We start from the raw sequence: 20,675 nt of genomic DNA, 5'->3' as shown, positions 1-20,675 counted from the left end.
TATGTTTTCTGATATTTGGTTCTGTATACCCTGTAATACTTTCATTCTCTTGAATGGTTTTTTAGTATTTTGATATGTTTGATACTATTATATGTGAAGGTATGCTCAACTATTTCAAAGAAAGAGACTGTGGTAGCTACTGTTAATATTGGGTTGTCTTGTGGTAAAGTACTGTGTTGCTTACATTGTTCTGTTCTGATCGGCTTTGTTCTGGCCTCTTTTGTCTTAATCTTTTTAAAATAAAAACATTTTTAAAAAAGGAATGCCAACAAATACTTTCTGTGAAATATTACATTGGAGATTGACTATTTCTTCTTATTTGACTTTACATAGGAATATGTATTACTGTTGTAGACAAGATTATTTTAAAATTAAAAATTATTTCAAACAGGTTAAGAAGTATTTATGGTAGAGGAATACTCATGTCATGTTCAGTGAAAAATGACATAAACAACATCACTATGTAACCTTTTTCTTTTTTACATTTGCTTTCATGTATGCCAAAACATTAAAGGTAGCTGATAGGGGTGGTATTATGGATGACTTTTATTTTCTCCTCTTTGCTTTCCCATTTTTTATAACATTTTCCACAACGTACATGGATTAGCTATGCAATAAAATAAATACATGAAAATGTCCTTCCACAGGAAGTGATCTTTGCTGAAAGCTGAGCTTCATGGCTACAAAGATAAGGTAGACAAAAAATAGAGACCAGCGGGGTCCAGCTTTGAGGACAATGTTGGAGACCTAAATTCAAATATCCTTGATTCTAGGTGTTATGGTTTGGGTGTGTTTCCCAGAATTTGCATGTTGGAAATATAATCCCCCAAGTCATATTTCCATGGAGTTAAAGAGTCTTTGGGCAGTCACTAAGGCTAAATAAATTCATGAGGGTGGGTCCCCCACTATAGTATTAGTGGCTTTATAAAAAGAGGAAGAGAGATCCCAGATAGCATTTATGCATCTCCTTTCCATATCAGGGTTAGCAGTCACAAAGGAGGACAAAGAAATGCCAAGTAGATGCCTGTACCATGCTCTTGCTGTTCCCAAGTTCCGTAACTGTGCTCCACATAAACTTCTGTTCCTTATAAATTACCAAGTCTTAGAAAACAGCCTGTGAGCAGAGAGTCTGTCTCTGGAATCTGGAAAAATGAAAAAGATGGTGAGTTTGATGTGATCTCAGACATAGCCATACCAGTGGAGGAAGTAATTCTGCAAATCCAGGAAAAGGGTAGCACTAGAAAGGAAAATTTGGGAACTTCTTGCTTCAAAGCAATCAGTGAAGCTTAACAGAGAGAAAAAATCCTCAGGGAAAAACTGCCCCATATTTCTCAATGTTGGTTGCACTTTAGAGTCAACTTGAAAGATTTTAAAAACCACTAGTGCCCTGGTCCCACCCTAAACCAATTAAGTCAGAATCTCTGCACATGAGACTTGGGCATCACTATATTTTAATTAATAGACTTAATCTCTATGAGCAGTTTCAGAGTCACAGCAAGATACAGTGGAAAAGCAGAGAGTTATCATATGCCTCCCTCCACATACACACCATCTCCCCCATGGTCAACATCCTGCACCAAAGAGGTAAATATACTACAGGTAATGAATGAGCATGGGCCCATCATTATCACCCAAAGCCTTCTCCCAGTGTCACAGATTCCATGGTTTTGATAAATGCAAACTAACAGGTACCCAAAATTGTAATATCATAATGGAGTAATACTCCCGTCCAAAAAATCTGTGGGTACTAGTGTTTCTTACTGTCTCAGGGGAATCTAAGGTACAGCCAAGTTGAGACCCACCACTCTAGCCAGCAAGAAGAGAGTTATTTATAAGTACTAAACCTTGAACAGCACTTACCACTGGAAGAGAGATGACATGAGATTTGAAATAGAAAGATGAATAAATAAAGGCCCTCCGTAGAATAATAGTGTTATGAAAATGGTAATTGTGACATATTTGAGATAAAGATGTCACCTGAAGACATTCAGGTGTGATAACCACAATCTTTAAGCAGAAGTCCAGGTCATCTGTTGGGAACTGGGAAGAAAAAGTGGATAGAAGATAAGATTTACCAGCTTCAAGAAAGTAGGAAAAGCAGGAAGAACTGAAGAACTCTTGGGAGGACTCTAATAACTCTTGGAACAAAGTCTGGGGCAGGGGAGGTACTGAGTATAATAAACATTAGTTATTTGGTTGAGTAGTTAGTTTATCAGTCACTTTTAAGAGAAAAAAGATGTAACTTTTTAAATTAGATGTTTTCAGTAAAAGCTAGAGAGAGATGAGTACAGATTAGGTATCCTCTTAGGGGATCTTATCACATAGAAGACTAATTTCCTCATTATTTCTGTTGCCGACTCTTTCTTTCTTAAAGAAACCAGAGCCTCTGCCACATGACCCATCTCTGATTTTGACTTCATTTGTGGTGATACTGCCCATAGCCTCTGGCAACATCTCACATCAAATGTCCCCTTGACTTTGGTTTTCTGTTTCCAAGATTTCCTTAAAGCTCTAGGAAGATGCAACTTCCTGTGAAGAGGATTTCAGTTCCCCAAGGGCCATGCTCCACCAATGGGATATACAAGTCAGTAAAGACACAGCTCCTCTCCTGCACTTTGGGAGACACTTCTGAACTTCTGCAAAGGGGTGCGCACAGTGTAGACCTGCTCAACAATGCATCCTTTGTTAATTCTTTGTCCTTGGGACCATTGTTCTTGTTTTTTCAGGTTTGTTTGCATCTTGATTTTTCTGTTTTTTCTTTTGTCTCTTTAAAATAAGAAATGTACAACAGATACTGTGAACTGGGATAAACTGTTAAAAAGAGATAAACTATGATAGAGGAAAGGAAGAATAGGTAAAAGGAAAAAATATGTATGTACGAGATGGTTAAGGTAATTTATACAGGTAGCTTCCATTTGTTCCTTGAAAAGGATGATTTGTGCCAATATTGTTTAGACAAGATATCCTACCTATCTGCTATACCCTGAATAACTACTACAAGATACCAATATGCTGTGTATCAAGTATTGTAACTGTCCTGCTACCCTGTTTTGAAACTCGTTTTCATTGTTTGTTTCTCTGTTTTTCTCTCTAAAATAAAAATGAGAGAGAGAGAGAGAGAGAGAGAGAGAGAGAGAGATGCCTAGCAGATTAGAAAAGCGTGCTCCTGGCTGTGTCTGGGTGGGCCTGGAGGTGCAGCCTTGGATATCACAAACAGTCCCTCGTCCATTCTTCTCTGGCACTGCTCTTCTGCTCTGCTTCCCAGCATTATGAACCGAGTAGCTTTGCTCCATCTTGCACTTAACACCACAATGTTCCTGTCTTAGAATCAACCAACCAGGCTGAATCTCCTCAGACAGTGAGTCAAATTACACCTCACCTCCTTTAATGCATGGTGTCAGGTATTGTGTCCCTGAGACAGGAAAGCTAACATATTCCCTGTCCCCTTGTCCCCATTCTCTAGTCTTGCTTTCTGAGATCAGCTGCTGAATACCTACACTCATATACTTCTCTCAGGCTTTGGCTTAGAAAGAATCAAGACCCTCACTGTTCCATATATAAGGGCCAAGTGGATCGTGTTAGACTCCATAATACACCACCGAGGTCCTCCCCTAGGACTGACCCTCTTATTCCTCAACTGCTGTGCTTACTGGCCTTGCCGTTCATTCCCCTACAGGGGTTGTGTGGCCTGAAGAAGGTTATTTTATTCCAGGTTACTTCCCAGGCTTCCCTCACCCAGGACTTATTGGCATGGACCTCTCACTCCCAGACTGGGCCCATCCTAAAAGCTCATCCACTCTCTGGACCCCTGGAGGACTGCCTGAGGCACTCATGGAGATTGCATTACCGGTCTATGTCCCTTTTTGCCCAGTCCTGCTTTGATCTTTTCACCACAAATATGGATTCAAGTGGTTTCCTAATACACCTGCGATATGCTAGTCTCTGCTTCAGTCTTCTTCAGAGGACTTTCTCTGGAACATAGCCAAGGGCATTCTGTGTCTAGACAATGCCTGGTTAAGATACACTCAGTAAAGGAAACCACATTCTTTACAATAGCATCCAAAAAAATGAAATACTCAGGAATCTACCTAACAAAGGAAGTAAAAGATCTATGCATTGAAAATTACAGTACTCTGGGGTAAAAAGATCAAAGAGAATATCAGAAAATGGAAAGAAATCCCCTGCTCATGGATAAGATAGTCATACAGCTAGTTTCTCTTCATTCATTGAAAACAAAGATTTGAGTTAATATTGTCTGGACATTATTTAATGCCTATATCTTGTTCTTATTTAAGCAACTACTATGAACATAACAATGCACAATGTGTTAATTATTGTTACTCTCCTACTAGCCTGATTTGAAGCTGTTTATTTAGTTTCTATTTGTCTTATTTTCTTCAAAATATATAAATACTTAATGTATGTTGTTTAATCAATTAATTGATTAATTGACTGGGGTGGGGAAGCTCTTTATAGAAACTCCACTTGTCTCAGCTGAGATATCAAGCCAAGGGAAGACTTTTCCATGCTCATAAGTATCTTTCTACTCTTTTGAAATCTGGGCACATCACCACTAAAGCCTTGCTGCTAGATAAAACTCTCCAAAGGCCTGAAGATGAGTTTAAAATGTCAAAGCTACTTCTCGTGGTCTTTCCTCCCAGCAACAAACTCAAGGCTACAAAAGCCAAACCCAACCTAGTCCATGAACACCTCATGACAGCAGCAATCAAATGTGTCGGATTTGACCTCTTGCTCATGATTTAGATGGTGTTTAGAAGAGAGTCCAAGTGGGTGTCCAGGAGATAAAAGGCAATAGCAAAACATACCTGGGGTTAAAGCAGTGGTGAGCGGTAAATAAACCATCTTCCTTTGACCTAGGTCTCTCAATATATGATTAATTGTCCCGGGCTGGGAAATGACTATGTTCTGGTTCCTGCCTGTGGGGGAGGATTTGGCTCCTCTTGCCCTCTGGCCCAGAAGCAGAAGTCTGGCAGACTAATGATGGGATTCAGCAGCCTGACCTTTGTAGCGACGTCTGCTTGGGAGAAGGCCACAGCAGGTCAGTGTGGTGGGAACAGCGGCCAACAGCTATGTCCAAACTCGGGAGAATTTCCTGGCTGTGGGTAATGAAGACACAGTGGTGAGTGTCTTATTTTAGAAAGCTTCCTTGTATATAACCATCAGATTTTCTAAATGAGCAGACCTTTGACCAGAAATTCTTTTTCTAAAAATGTATCCAAATGATAAATTAACTGCAACAATGCTCATCAAAGCACTTTTAAAATAAGAGCAAAAGACTGGAAACAACCTAAGTGCCCTCCTGAAGGGGATTTGCTATATAAATTATAGTCTAACATACCAGGAAATAGGGTCATTTAAAAGATTCTATAATACGCAATTGTATTTATTGGCAAATATGACACATCCCTGACATTAAATAAAAAAGCAACTATGTGCAGCTTGTTTCCATAGAAAGAAAGGAAGGTAAGAAAAAGAGAAAAAAGAGGGACAGAGGTCCTGCCGGCAGGCCCAGGCCGTGGAGAAGAAGCAAGGAATCGGTGCGGCCTCCCTGTGTGCTGGCGGAGGCCCTGCTGGTGGGGAGAGCCAGGGATGCCGCCTCCACCCCCCCCCACCCCCCAGGAGCAGCCTGATGTGACACAGGCTGAGATGATAATAACTGAAGTAAGCAACCTGACGTTTATGTTGTTTGACTGACTTTGTAAACACGGGGCCAGTAGTCTGAGCAACTACTTAGAGGATAACGACATGCAATATAGTAAGGATTATGGATTTCCTACTGTCCTATCACTGTTTTGTTTTTGTTTCATTTTGTTATTCTTTTTTACTCCCTTTAAAATAAAAATTTTAAAGAGGAAGAGGGAAATGGAGAATGACAAGGAAAGAAGTCATCCAGACCTGGAATCTCCAATTGCCCTGATGAAAAGAGATGGAGTCCTCTTGGAGCCCCACAAAGGAGACGCTGATCTCAGGGGCATTTCTTCAAGGGCCCATGTTTGAAAAGAGGTCAGCAGGATCAAAAGGAACAAAGGATCAAGCATGGTGTAGTAACATTAGAAGGAAGCTCTCATGCTTTCTAGCCTAGGAATAGTCACCAGCAGCTTCCTAAACTAGACCCATTCCCCAGCAGCTAAGGAAGCCGTCTGAGGGATCACTAAGATCCACTCCAAGTTTGACAATTCTGCTAAAGAATGCTTTTAAGACTTTCTTTAGTGGGTCCTAGATCTCCGATATGCCTCTTCCCAGTCCTCCATAGGCTTCACTGATGTTCTCTAGTTCTCTTAAAGCTCAAAGTAGTGAATGACCACATCCCTGGTCTGAGGACAAGCCTCTGATCGGGAGAACAGGTTAAAGCTGATTAGCTCATGCTACCTTCCATCAGCTGACTAGATTACGGCTGGACACATGACTCAAAAAAAATCAAATCTCTCTCTCTCTCTCTCTCTTTCTCTCTGATCTCCTCTCTTCTCTCTCTCTCTCTCTCTCTCTCTCTCTCTCTCTCTCTCTCTCTCCTCTCTCTCTCTCTCTCTCTCTTTCTTATTCTACATGAAGCATCAGGATACACAGAGCAAGGCTGAAAGCTATGTTGAATCATCAATAGAACAGACAATGCCACTCAAGAAAACCATGGGCCTGGGCATGTAATCCTAGTAATCTGAGAGGCCGAGGCAGGAAGATTACAAATTAGAACTCAGTCTGGACAATTTAGCTCCTTAACGAAACCCTTTTTTCAAAGTTAAAAAACATTGTAAAGGGCTACAGATGCAGCTCAGTGTGAAACCCCTGGGGTCGATCCCCAATACCAGAGGGTAGGGGAAAAGATTACAGAGAAGAGAAAACATGTGCACGCTTGGAAACAGGAAGATCTGCCACATATATTCTGTCAAGAATATTAAAGGGACTATTATTTAACACTCCCTTGAAAAATTATGATGGTTATAATCATTCTCATTTAACAATGGTGGAAACTGAGGCTCAGAGAAATCAAGCCAAGTTAACTGTGGATTTCTGATTGGAGGGACGTAGAGGATGACCTGTTAGCAGTAGGATATTTGGCGACATTTCTGGCCCAGTGGCAGTCTTCTCTGCTCCACTCACCCTAATTGTGACAACCAAAAAATGTCTTCAGACATTACCAAATGTCCCTGTGACCAGACTTGTAGTGTGGGATAGATTTTGATCTTACAGGAAAGCATGGATCAAGACCACTGGGTTAGCTATCACCTGGGGTTACACAGCTGGCAATGGCGGGGCTAGGATTCCAATTTCATCTCCACATGCTGGAGACAAACCTTTTCACTGCTACACCATCTGCTTCTTATATAAAGTTATTTTAATGATACTGGGAAATATCCATGATATAAGATTAAGTGAAAAAAAATCAGACAAAATTGAGTGATGTCATCATGAAACAAGTCACAAAAAAGAGACACTCTAAAACACTATTAATTTGGTCTCACTGGTAGAATTTTTAGTAACTGCCCTTTTTGGTTATTTCCTGTATTTTCCAACATTTCTAAAATGACCATCTATGATTTTATAATTAATGAATATTAAAAATGATACTAAGTCCTACTTACCAAAACAAATTAGCAAAGCACATTAGAAAAGGGCATAGTGACTTTTGGTTTCAATGTGTTTCAATTATATCTGTTTGCTCAACTGCTGATTTGCTAAACCCCATGAATATTCACACAGCAGGACCCCACACTCGCATGAGCCAGAACTGTTTGCTGCATTTCCTAATAAGCCCGGTTTTGGGCTCCAGCTAGGAGCAATCGCTCCATTCCCTCAGTCTCCTTTCAAATGGAGAATTGTGCACATCGAACAGGCAATTTAATTGTCCCAGAAGAAATTTGAGGAGCAATGGGGAAGTTTATTCCTCTTCATTTTCAGAGCAGAAAATTATACTTCCAAAGAACATGCTGCCCAGATAAAATTAAACATGATGCAAAACTCTGCTCTCCTACACGTACCAATACACCAGTAAAGACACGGACATCCCACCACACCAAAGGTGAGTTTGCAGAGTCACTTTGCAAAAGGAGTCACTTGTGAACTTAAGGTCAGGATGTCTTCCCAGCCCTCTCTGCCTTGGTCTCTCCTAAAGGCAAAGGCGCTAACGGATGGTTTTAGAATCATGCACACTTGGGCTTTCTTTCCTCCACACACTTCGTACCTGTGTGACCTTGGGCTGGTGATATAACCTTCAGAGACTAGTTCCCTAATTTTTACTAAGTGAACTTGACAGTCTCTACCCACAGGGCTGTCTGCAGTGTCAAATGAGATAAAGGAAATAGAGTAACACATAGAAACTAAGACATGGTGTCCCTCAGTGAGGAGGGGCTACCACTGATGGTCTAGTCATTAGGTGGGGATATAAGCAGCTTGTAGATTCAACAGTGTCATGTAGCTTCTTGTCCTGGAGGACTATCTGAGTTTCCTCTTGCTGTTTAACAATTATCACAAACTCCGTTGTTAAAAAAAAAAAAAAAAAAAAAAAACCCTCTAATTTGGGCCTTGGGTGTAACTCAGTGACAGAGCACTTGCCTAGCATGTGAGAGGCCCTGGATTCAATCCCCACTGCTGAAAAAATAAACCCTCCAGTTTATAATCTTATAGTTCTATATTTCTGGAGGTCATGCATCTAAAATGATTCTTACAGAGTTAAAATCAAAATATCAGTAGAGCTATATTCCTTTTGGGAGTGCTGGGGAGAATCTGTTTTCTGGCCCTAACTTCTAGAGATTCCCCACATTCCTTCTCTAGTGACCACTTTCTCCATCTCTCCATCTCCACAGCCAGCAGAGTATAGTCTCTCTGGCTTTCCCTGTCACCCTCCTCCACCCACACACCTTCTCTGTTTCTGTCCTAACCTCTTTCTCAGATTCACCTGCCCCTCTCATAATCCAGTACAATCCTCAGGGTCCAAGATCCTTAACTTTACCTTACCTTCCAAGTCCCTTTTTCCACGTAAGGTGATATATTCACAAGTTGTAAGGGTGAAAATATGGTCCTCTTGTGAACGAGGCATCATTCAACCTGCCACAAGGATAAGAAAGGAGCCCATTTTTAACATCCAATAACCATAGCCAGTAATGATACAGGTAACACCCGGCATACTTGAGGCCTTGAAGTCATTTTAGCTGGCTCAGTAGTTTACTGAGAATTTACCAGGCAGCCCCTAGGAATTATCAAAGGGATGGTGACACTTGGGAATTCTCCCAGTGCGACTAACCATCTTTATATTTCCATATTGAATTCCATTTCTTTAAAAAAAATTCCATTACATTAAAACATTTTCAAAAAAGCTCTAATCAGTTAATGCACGCATTTTAATAATAAACTGGGGTCCAGTTTCACCAATGAAACAAAAGGTCAACCCCAAAGCAAGCATCATTCTCCTACACACAGTGGCCACAGAGTCCCTAAGTAAGGCTGATCAGACACTGGGCAATCACTCTAAAAGGAGCAGCACGTGTTAGCCAAGGGAATCAAATGCAGGTGCACACACGAGTTCAGGTCCTGCCCACGAACTTGCTGGGCAGGTGTTCCTAAACCTGTTGGGAGGTCAGATTAAATGAGATGAAGTACAGAAAGTTCTCAGCACAGCACATGCTTGGCCGCAGAGGCTGCATCACTAATTGGAATTATTGAGTATTTCTTATCTCTCAGGCTGCATTGTAACTTCCTTGAAAGTAAAGCCTGATGTGAGCCATCTTTGTGATAGGAGGTGCCTCATTCACTTTTTTTACCTGGCCAATTTCTGTGCAATTGCCATGTCTCTCCTGAAATAACCCTTCCCAAGGGAAGCCATCCCAGACTACCTAGAAGGCTCTAGGTCTCCTGTTTTGAATCTCATAGGATCCTAGGTTTTCTTTCCAGTCAACATCCTAATTACTAAATAATTATTTATGTGATAATTTGTTTGATCCTTGACTTCTATAATACATACTACAATGCAAGCTCTCCAAGCACAGCAGTTAATTGGGGCCATGTCACTAATTCTGTCTCATGGGCTCAAATGTATCACTTCTGGCTGAAGCATCAAAAAGTTGGCATGGTAACTCCCTAGTTACCAATTCCCTATGGCAGTGTTAGACAATGTTGGGGCAGCCTGGGCCTCTAAGCGACCATGCAGAGGAGTACCCTCTGTTGATCAACTTTGGATATGTAGCACGAATGAGGAATAAAAAAGCAAAAATTTGGTCACGCTTCTGGGATTTCAAAGTTAATGTGTTATTATAGCACAACCTAGTGTATCTTGACCATATATCACTACCTTTCCAGTACCCAAAAGTGTTGATCACACAGTATGCTCCATAAATATTTGTTAAATGAATGAATGAACCAGCTTCTAAAAATCACAGGTAGAAGCTAGATATGTGGTATTTCCTAAGACAGTATAAAATAGATCATAACTACCAAACAAATAAAAAACAAAAACAAAACTCAACTAGGCCATTAGTTAGCTCCAAAAGAGAAAGACCAGAATTCCTGTCACTCAGTTCTGAAGCTAGTAGTTCTAGCTTTTTGACCTTGAAGCTGTTGTGCTCTGAGTCACCGTTGTGTTATTGGAGGTCACAAAAACATTCAGTGAAGCTAAGGACAATTAGGTACTCAACAAAGTGGTAAAACCCACTACAACCAGGGTCATTAGTCACAGGGCATTATTTAGAAATTGTTTCAATTTATAATATTTACGAATCGATCTGTAGGAACCCATAAACATTACTCATCAATATAACTAATTGGCTTTATGAGTTTGTTTGCTTGGTTGATATATTCGGGCTGGTATCACCATGGTCTTCAAGAAAAAGGGAACTCTGCATGCTGGGAGCTTTGGCTGAGGTGCTGGCATTCTGCTTATTCCACTGTTTGGGACAAGGAATTCAGAGAGGTCAAGCCGCTTTTACAGACAGTGGAGAAGAGACTGCAGAGAGGTGAGAGGGACAGCAAAGAGAAAAGGCCAGTGGCTACCGCAGAAGTCCACAGAGGCACTGGCTGCTGAACTAGGGTGGGAGCAGTGAGTACAGCGGCTGGTGGCAGGGCTGAGGTCTCCTCTGAAGCTAAAGCAGAAGCAGTTTGCCCATGGTTTGGATTGTGTTGTGAGTCAAGGAGAGAAGCAAAGAATGGGCATGAGCGACCGAGTCAGGAGAGGAACCCTGTGCTAACATGGAGAACACGAGGTGGCTGTGGATTGAGAGCTCTGATTGGACAGGGCCTTCCCTAGTCCTAGAAAACCTGGGTGCAGCTGTCAGCATGCTGCATCACCCATGGAACCTGCCTCAGATCCCGACAACGCAGGGACTGCAAATGCACCTCCTGCAGGGACAGCTGCTGCCCCATGGGCTGTCCTGGTGTGCAGGGTGTGTCTGCAAAGGGCTGGCCCAACAGAGGCAGCTGCCTCCTGGTGTCAGCAGACTCCTGCTACAAAATGCAAGTTAGGCAACATAAACAAGCCTGGGTTTTATTTTCCTTTACAACTCGTTTACTGTGTGTCTTATTCTATGAAATATGTGGCTAACAATAATAATAATAATAACAATAAAAGTTGTCAGCATAAAAAGAAACGAGAATTTGGTTTGGGTCCTGTTATGGGTCCTGACTCCTCCCTCTGAATGGCTGAGATTTTTCCACTGAGAATTCTATGAGTCTCCCCCGGGCCTCCCTGTAATAATTATCACTAACCACCCAGCCAACACTTCCCAGGGGCACCTGCTGTAGAGAGAATCTATAAACACTAAAAATAGTTCCAGGATCAGGGAATGAGACAAACTTTCCCTTTAACTCTTCAAAGGGTTCCAAAAGTTCAGTAATCTATGAATAGAGTTTTTTCTCTCCTTTATCCAAATAAAAGACACTCATTTCAACCAGGAATAAGCAAAAGGGAAAATTAATTAAAGAATATCGTGTTTTGTGGAGTTAAAAAAAATAATTGGATCTTAGTAATCTCCCTCTTCTTCCTCCTCTTTTCTCTGTCCCTTTCTCTGTCTCTCTCTTCTCTCTCTCCCTCTCTCTCCATTTCCCCTCGCTCCTCCTACCCTACTTCCTTATCCCTCTCTCTCCTTCCCTCTTTCTTTCCCTCTTCCCCTCCCTGCCCCCTTTGCCTCTCTTCCATTATCATGGGACAGAAAATACCATCCACCATCTTCCATAGATTATGACTCCAGATACCATAAACTTCATAACTTTCCTTTCTCACTTCTAAGCCCAGATTCTCAAGGAAGGATTCTAGTAGGTCCAGCATGAGTCTTGAGTCTATTTCTGTACCGGTCATCCAAGGCCAAAGGCAGAATCTGAGAAGCAATACTTTTTTTAGTGTCCCTGGAATTAGAGTACTGGAACATGGTGGGTGTTTCACTCAAAGAAAGGAAAGATTTTCCAGAAATAATAAGTATTTGTGATTAATTCCTTCAAATGCTAATAGTTCTGAAATCTGAACTCCAGCTATAGTGTTCATGTTTGAAAATGACTAATATTGTGATTTTTTTTTTTTTTAGTGAGACTTTTTTAGCCAGGGCTAGCACCCCAGCTGCAGACTCCAGGAATGACATTTGGTGTCCAACAGGGCTCAGCGGAGGAGTTGGATTTGGGGATGAGGCAGACCTTTACGCCCTTCACCCCCTCATCTCAAAACTTGGCATCTCAATGTACTGTCAAAGACCCTGGCCCAGTGGGATGCAAACGTAAGCCTACAGCTGACTTCCCATTGCAAGCTCAACTGAAATTCACTTCTCTGCATCACACAGAGATGATCCTGGCTCTCGTCAGCACAGCTCTTGCTTGAGCCACAGATGGCAAATGGAATCTCACCCCCGCCCCTTGCTCCTGAGCCCAGCTGCTTCCACATTCCTTGACAATAATGCTGGTTCAGAAGCTGGCACTTGGAGCCAGTCCTCACTAAGCACAGCAGGGTGGGCAAGGCAGAGAAAAGCTGGCAAGGAGGGAAGCAGGGGCGATTTATTTTATGCTGGTCCCAGCAGCCTGGAAGGTACCATGAAGAGTGGGTAGTGAGACTGCAGCAGATAACAGAGCTTTATCAGGTAAGGGACAGAAGTGGGGGGCACAGGAAAATGACAGCCCCACTTGCCAAATCTCAGAGACACCTGCATCTAATTTAGCACAAGGAAGATTTTATGAAAAAGGGCTGCCACCATCCCCAGATGCAGACTCTCACTCTGTCTCCTAAGCCTCTCTCCAAATTATTCACTTCCCTCCATCCCTACCCCACCAGCTCTAAGTCACCATCATGTCTTGCCTGGAGAGCTACTGCTGCTTCCAAAATGCTCGGTCTGCATTCACTCTTTGGCCACAACTGTTTATTCTCCATTCAGTGACCAAAGTAATCTTTTGTAAGTTGCAGGTCTGATTTTGCCTCACTTTTCTGCTTAAAAGCCACCAATGCCCCCCCCCCCAGATAGAATCCCTAGTCTTTTGTAATAGCTCATAAAGGTCTTCACAAGGTGATTCTAGCCCAGCCCAATCATATCAAACAGGGTTGAAGTATGTGGCAGATGCAGGGGTACCCAGCACGATTGCCTTCCCTTTACCACAATGAACCAAACTCCGAAAGACAGCACATGCTTCCATTTGAAGAGCTGTGGTGGCAACCAGACGTATACCGCAGAATGCAAGTGCCAGAGAATTGATGCTTCCCTAATCCAGCATCACGCCCCCCAAAAAGATGGAGGATAAGTGCACCAGCTCCATCGCTCTTTGGATGGGCAAGTGAGCTGAATGCTCACATTGGCCCCCCAGAGTTCCCTTTTACTGGCCCTGTCCTCTCCCCATCTCACTGCCCTATCCTCTGCTGCTATTAGGGATCATTTCCTGCATAAACCTGTTGCACTTAAACGCAAACCAAAAGGTCTTCTATGGGGAGATTCCAGAAAAAGTCATTATTTTTCATAACTGGATCATTTGGTTCACACCAGTCATGGATGTACCATATTCTCTGCAGCCTCTGGGTCTTTGCACAAATTCTCCCCTCTATTTAGCATGCTCTCCTCCCCCCGCTCACCATCCCTCCCATCTTCTGGATGGAATTTACTCTACTGTCAACTTCACTCTGAGCTTACAGCTACATTCTTGAGTAGAAATTCTCTGATCACACACACATGCACGCACGAGTTTTGTTCCCCTTGGAATTTGTTTCTCTGTTATCTTTCATTATATTTATTCCACCTATAATACTTGTTCCCCCACAGAAATATAAGTCCCTTGAGGACAGCAGTAGTCTCTAGGCTCATTTTTATATTCCAAGTAGAGCACAATATAGATGCTCTATATAAAGTTGAATAGATAGTGCTTAAGTTTTAAAAAGAGAGAAAAGAAAATTAAAGAGGATATAAACTCACCCAGAAATGAAAATGTTCAGCACATGCTAATTGGAAGATCATAGCCACACTACTCAGCTCACCCAGTGGGCCAGGCATCTTGCCAAGAGTTTCTCAAGCGTCACCTCAATTAACCCTCATAGGCTGGTACTGATGTTATCCCTGTTGGACAAATCAGGAAATGCAGTCAAAACAGGAGGCTGAGCTGAGATTTGAACCCTGCAAGTCTGGCACCAACAAACACATACTTAACCTCCAGCCTCTCGGCCTCTTGCCTCGCTGGAGTGATATTCCATCATGGAGTACTTCACTACACCCGGATTCAGAGCTTTTCCTCCTCGCTTAAAGTGAAGGAGGGTTGGGGACATAGCTCAGCAGCACAGTGCCTGCCTGGCAACCATGAGATCTTGAGCCTGATTCCCAGATCAAAAAAATAAAGTGAAGGAAAGTTAAGAGACTTTCTTTGTGCCAGAATCTTGGCAAAGGAATGCCATCAAGTTAGGGAACTAACCGGAAATTTGGTTGGGGAAGGTAAAAAGAGCAGCCTCTAAAGGTCAAGACGGAAAGGAAACACTAGTTTCATGCTTGTTTGTGACTGGCATATATTTCATGTCGTTTTCCTGTGATGTAGATATCCTCAGTGTAAGGCTTATTTGTTATCATCATTTATTGATTAAGCCCAGAGAGGCTAGCTAACTTGCTCAAGGGTCACAAAACTAATAAATGGCAATGAGGGGTTCAAATTCAGGAATCACAGATCAGTAAAGTCATAGCTCACCCCCACCCCTTTCCATCTGGAGAGGTTTGTTCTTGTGGGACCAGCTATTGATCTTTTCTTCTTATTATAGGTTCTTAATATACTGTCAATGGTTTCCTGTGAGACCTGGGAAACTGCCTGACCACATGGCTCTGCCACCATTGCCTACAGTCCTGTGTCCTCACCAAAATCCAGCCAACACTGACTGCAGTGTTTACCTCAGCCCAGACTAAGAAAAACCCTAAACCACGATCAAAAACTCCCAAAGACATAAAAGAAATTCGACTATCACCAGCCTCCACTGAAAGACAAAATGGGAAGGATCCAGACCTAAAGTTCCCACCAATTCCACCTTTGTTATCTCCAAACAGCTCTCCTCCAATCCTCTTTCTTATTCAATTTTTCTTATATATTACCGCAGTCAGTGCTCACAAGCATGCAGCTGGGTGCATATTATCCTACCCATTCCCCTAGAGGAGTAAACTGAAGCTCCAAGCCAGGTTCCAAAGCCAAGGCTTCTTTCAGCAGTGTTTCCAACACTGTTCAATGTCTTACTGTGAAAACTATCTTAAAAGTTTGATTTGGACAGCTCTGTACTGATTTTGTTCTATACACATTTTTACCATCCCAGTATCTGGAGAGGGAGAGATATCAAGAATAAAGGAAAGGAAGCTTGAAAATAGCCAGAGCACACACCTAAAGAAAATGGTGGCTTGAATTAAATAGTATTTGGCTTCTTGTTATCTTTGAAGGAGATCTGATACCCATGTATCTAGACAAATGCTGCCTCTGTGTTTGGATCAAATCTTTCTAGGGAGACACCACTCAAAGCATTCTCTGTAACCACTTAGACTCTAAAAGGCACATACCCTTCAACAAGTTACATAGGACCCTAATTGCATCAAGAAATGCACCACCATATTTACATGAGGATAGACAGAGGGTAGACTCACCAAGGCTTTTGTGGAGCCAAAAGAAAACACACAGGTACTGAGACACCATCAGAGCCTCCCCAACCATCCTCTGACAAAGAGAATCCTCTCCCTCTCACAGTCCCTACCAACCTGCTTGTCTCTAGGCTGCTGCTCAGTCAGTATGCATAAATCCAGCCCTAATGGAGGTTAAAATACTGAAACCCTTCTGTATGTTTTGATAAATTACTTTCCAAAATGACCCAAGAAACTTCATCTAAAACAATAAGGAAATGTATCATCTTTTATGCCAGAAGTCCACAGGTAAGGAAGGAAAGTTTCAAGCCAGGTTGAGTCAGCTGTTCAACAAGCAACATCTTGTTTCCCCCACCACCATCCACAGCCTCTATTCCAACTCTGACTTATTTAAGTCCAAGAGGAGAGAGACAGGTTACTTGGACTAGTTTGGGTGTTGGGACTACACCTGAGCCAATAACAATCACCAAGGAAATGATCCACAGAGACATATAGCATTGTCTGGAGATCTTTTTGTTTATTAAAACTTGCAGTCAGGAGTGGGGATGAAAATGCTATCTAATGAGGTAGAGGTCAGGGATTCTGCTAAATATTCTACAATGCATAGCACAGCCTCCACCACAAAGAACTGTCCTGTCCAAAAAGCCAATAATTCTGAAGATAAGAAATTCTAGGAGGAGGAGCTGGGCGGATCCGGAGTGCCTGCAGAAGCCCCTTCCTTTGTCTGAAGGACTGAATATTTCTGCAAGCAGGGAGGGATCGCAGGTTCCTGAGGCACCTCAGCCTGTGGTGAGTGCCCAGCACAGTCTGCCCAAATCTCAGACTGTTCCGGACGCCCCAGGCTTCTGGGTGCAGTGAAGTGGAGCAGTAGGTTAGAGGCCACTACAGCCGCCTCCCCATCCCTCCCGGCTACACTTGGAAGTCTGCTGAGCTCCTGACGGATGGGCGGGCCTACACTAACCCCGGAGCCCAGCCGCGCCTAGCCATCTGCCTGCAGAGGAGGAGCTGGGCGGATCTGGAGTGCCTGCAGAAGTCCCTTCCTTTGTCTGGAGGACTGTGGATATCTCTGCAAGCAGGGAGGGATCACAGGCTCCTGAGGCACTGCGGCCTGTGGTGAGCACCCTAACCCTGCTGCGATTGAAGAACTGTGGATCTTCCAAGGGGCAGGTGGGCGCACAGTGTCCCTGAGGCCCAGCTTGTCTGGAACTGCGGAGTTCTGAGCAGGCAGAGGAGGGCCACTGGTTCTGTAGGCCCAATGGCTTGGGGTAGCGCGGTGTCAGAGTCTCAGTAGCTCCAAACATAGAAGGGGATTTTCAACAGATCCGGAGGAAGCTTTCAAATAACACTTGAAACACAGAAATATAGAAAATGACAAAACGAAAGACCAAATTACAACCTCAAACCTCCAGTCCATCTCAGGAAACCCTAGGAGCGATGTATATAGAAGAAAATATATCCCATCCACCTCATATATCGGACATAATAGCTACTGAAGTTGACAAGCAACTCCAGGAAGCTTTAAAGAAATTCAAACTCGAAATAATATCCCAGATAAAAGAAGAAATGATAAAAGAAATGAAAGAGATTCTAAATATATCTAAGGAAAACACAGATAAAAAATTGGAGGAACTAAACAAAAAGATAGAATCCCTAGACGAGCAATATAAGAAACAAACAGAATACATAATGCAGATGCACAGAGATATACAGGAAATAAAAAACTCCACTGAAAGTTGTAAAAACCGCCTTAATGAAAGTGAAGATAGAATTTCAGACCTTGAAGACAGGATTGCAGCTAGTGAACAGGAAAGGAAAGATCTTTTGAAAATAACAAGGAATCAGGAAACAACAATTCAACAACTGCAAGACGATGCAAAGAAGAATAACATAAGAATGATAGGGATTAATGAAAGAGAGGGAGACAACATAAAGGATGTCAAGAGGATATTTAGAGAAGTAATAGCTGAAAATTTCCCAAGCATGAGATCAGAAACTGACATCAGGATCAGTGAAGCATATAGAACTCCAAACACTCATAACCAAAATAAAACTACACCCAGACATATAATAATCACCATCCCAGAAATCCAACATAAGAATAGATTATTAAAAGCTGTCAGAGAGAAAAGACAGATCACTTATAAAGGAAAACCTATCAGAATCACAGCAGACTTCTCAGCACAAACGATAAAGTCAAGAAGAGCATGGAGTGAAATATTCCAGATCCTAAAGCAAAATGATTTCCAACCAAGACTGATATATCCTGCAAAACTATCATTCAAAATAGATGGTGCAATATGATACTTCCATGACAAAGAACAGCTGAAGAACTTCATGAACACCAAACCGACCCTGCAAAAAATATTGAAAGACAGTTTAGATACACAAAGGAAAAAACCACTAAGCAAAGCAAATAATTAAACAGAACAGAAAGATAAAGATGCAACAGCAGAGAGATAACATTCCTACAATTAACCAGCATTTAACAGTAATAACCATTAATGTAAATGGTATCAATGCACCAATCAAAAGAAACAGACTAGCAGAATGGATCAAGAAACAAAATCCAACCATATGCTGTTTACAGGAAACCCATCTAACCCAGAAGGATACTCACAGACTGAAAGTCAAAGGATGGAAAACAATTCTTCATGCAGCAGGAATCCAAAGAAAGGCAGGAGTAGCCATTCTGTTTGCAGACAACGTGAACTTTAAACCAACAATGACCATAAAGGACAAAGAAGGTCACTACATACTCGTAAGGGGAAAACTCCAAGAGGAAGAGATAACTATCTTAAATATATATGCACCAAACTCCAGAGCACCCAGTTATATAAAACATTTATTAACATAAATGAAAACTCAAATTATCAGTAACACAATTGTAACAGGAGACCTTAATACGCCACTGACACCAAGGGACAGATCAACCAGACAGAAAATGAGCAAAGAAATAACAGAACTGAATCACACCTGTGAACAAATGGGTTTGATAGACATATACAGAATGTTCCACCTAACAACATCAGAATACACATTCTTCTCAGCAGTACATGGATCATTTTCTAAAATAGACCATATATTAGCTCACAGAACATATTTAAACAAGTGCAAAAGAGCTGAAATCATCCCTTGCATGTTATCGGATCATAGCGCTCTGAAATTAGAAATTAATGATAAAAGATACTGCAAAAATCCCACAAACACATGGAAACTGAATAACACACTCTTGAGTAATCAGTGGGTCACAGAAGAAATTAAAGAAGAAATCAAACAATACCTAAAAGAAAATGAAAATACAGATACAACTTACCGGAACCTGTGGGATGCAATGAAAGCCGTCCTGAGAGGAAAATTTATTGCAATGAGTTCCCACATCAGGAAAACAGAACGAATACAAATAAATAACTTGATGCTACACCTCAAACAGCTAGAAAAAGAAGAGCAAGTCAAGCCCAAAGCCAAAAGAAGAGAGGAAATTATAAAAATCAGAGCAGAAATCAATGCAATAGAGACTAAGAAAACAATCCAAAGAATCAACAAATCAAAGAGTTGGTTCTTTGAAAGAATAAATAAAATCGATAAGCCCCTAGCCAACCTTATTTTAAAAAGGGAAGAAAAAGCTCAAATTCATGCAATAAGAAATGAAAAAGGAGAAATCACTACAGACCCAATAGAAATACAGAAGATCATCAACACCTATTTCGAAAACCTCTACTCTCAAAAGTTTGATAACACAGAAGAAATAGACAGATTCTTAGAAGCATATGAAGTGCCAAAGCTAGATCAAGAGGATATAAAACTGTTGAATAACCCAATCTCTGCTAATGAAATTGAGAATGTAATTGGGTCCTTGCCCACCAAGAAGAGCCCAGGCCCAGATGGATTCACTGCAGAATTCTACAAGAAATACAAAGAAGACCTAATGCCGACACTCCTCAAACTATTCAATGAAATTGAAAGGGAAGCAATCCTTCCTAAGTCATTCCTGGAAGCAAATATTACTCTAGTACCAAAACCTGAGAAAGACCCAACTAAAAAAGAGAACTATAGACCGATCTCCCTAATGAACACAGATGCAAAAATCCTCAATAAAATATTGGCAAATAGGATCCAGCAAATCATCAAGAAGATTATACACCATGACCAAGTGGGATTCATCCCAGGAATGCAAGGATGGTTCAACATACGCAAATCAATAAATGTAATCCACCATATCAATAAAGCCAAAAATAAGAATCACATGATCATTTCTATAGATGCAGAAAAAGCCTTCAATAAGGTCCAACATTTATTCATGATAAAAACTCTACAGAAAATTGGAATAGATGGTCTTTACCTCAATATAATAAAGGCCATTTATGACAAACCAACAGCCAGCATCATACTAAATGGCCAAAAATTGAAAGCCTTTACTTTAAAATCAGGCACAAGACAAGGATGTCCTTTATCACCACTCCTATTTAATATAGTACTGGAAGTACTAGCCAGAGCAATTAGGCAAGAAAGAGAAATAAAAGGGGTAAAGATAGGAAAAGAAGAAGTTAAGTTGTCATTGTTTGCAGACGACATGATACTCTACATAGAAGACCCCCTAAGCTCCATTGAAAGACT

General features: G+C 41.6%; 1 long non-coding RNA gene across 4 annotated transcripts in view; it reads right to left on the bottom strand.

Moving 5' to 3' along the window:
* Positions 1-17,565, bottom strand: part of LOC106025360 (uncharacterized) — a 66,760-nt gene extending 49,195 nt beyond the window's left edge. For 2 of the 4 annotated variants that reach the window (XR_001198956.2, XR_010039669.1), the window contains exons 1-4: positions 14,379-17,565; positions 8,971-9,060; positions 1,861-5,117; positions 1,031-1,142 (exon numbers count right to left, since the gene is read on the bottom strand). This is a non-coding gene — a long non-coding RNA (uncharacterized LOC106025360). The remainder of the gene's footprint in view (positions 1-1,030; positions 1,143-1,860; positions 5,118-8,970; positions 9,061-14,378) is intronic. The other 2 variants (XR_010039670.1, XR_010039671.1) reach the window with 2 other exon arrangements.
* Positions 17,566-20,675: the final 3,110 nt, after the last annotated feature.

Source organism: Cavia porcellus, unplaced genomic scaffold (assembly GCF_034190915.1).
Source record: "Cavia porcellus strain 051 isolate PalLab524CR breed Dunkin Hartley unplaced genomic scaffold, mCavPor4.1 scaffold_16, whole genome shotgun sequence".
Taxonomy (NCBI): Eukaryota; Metazoa; Chordata; class Mammalia; order Rodentia; family Caviidae; genus Cavia; species Cavia porcellus.
The sequence above is the reverse complement of the archived record's forward strand: the minus strand, read 5'-3'. Positions and strand labels throughout refer to the sequence as shown.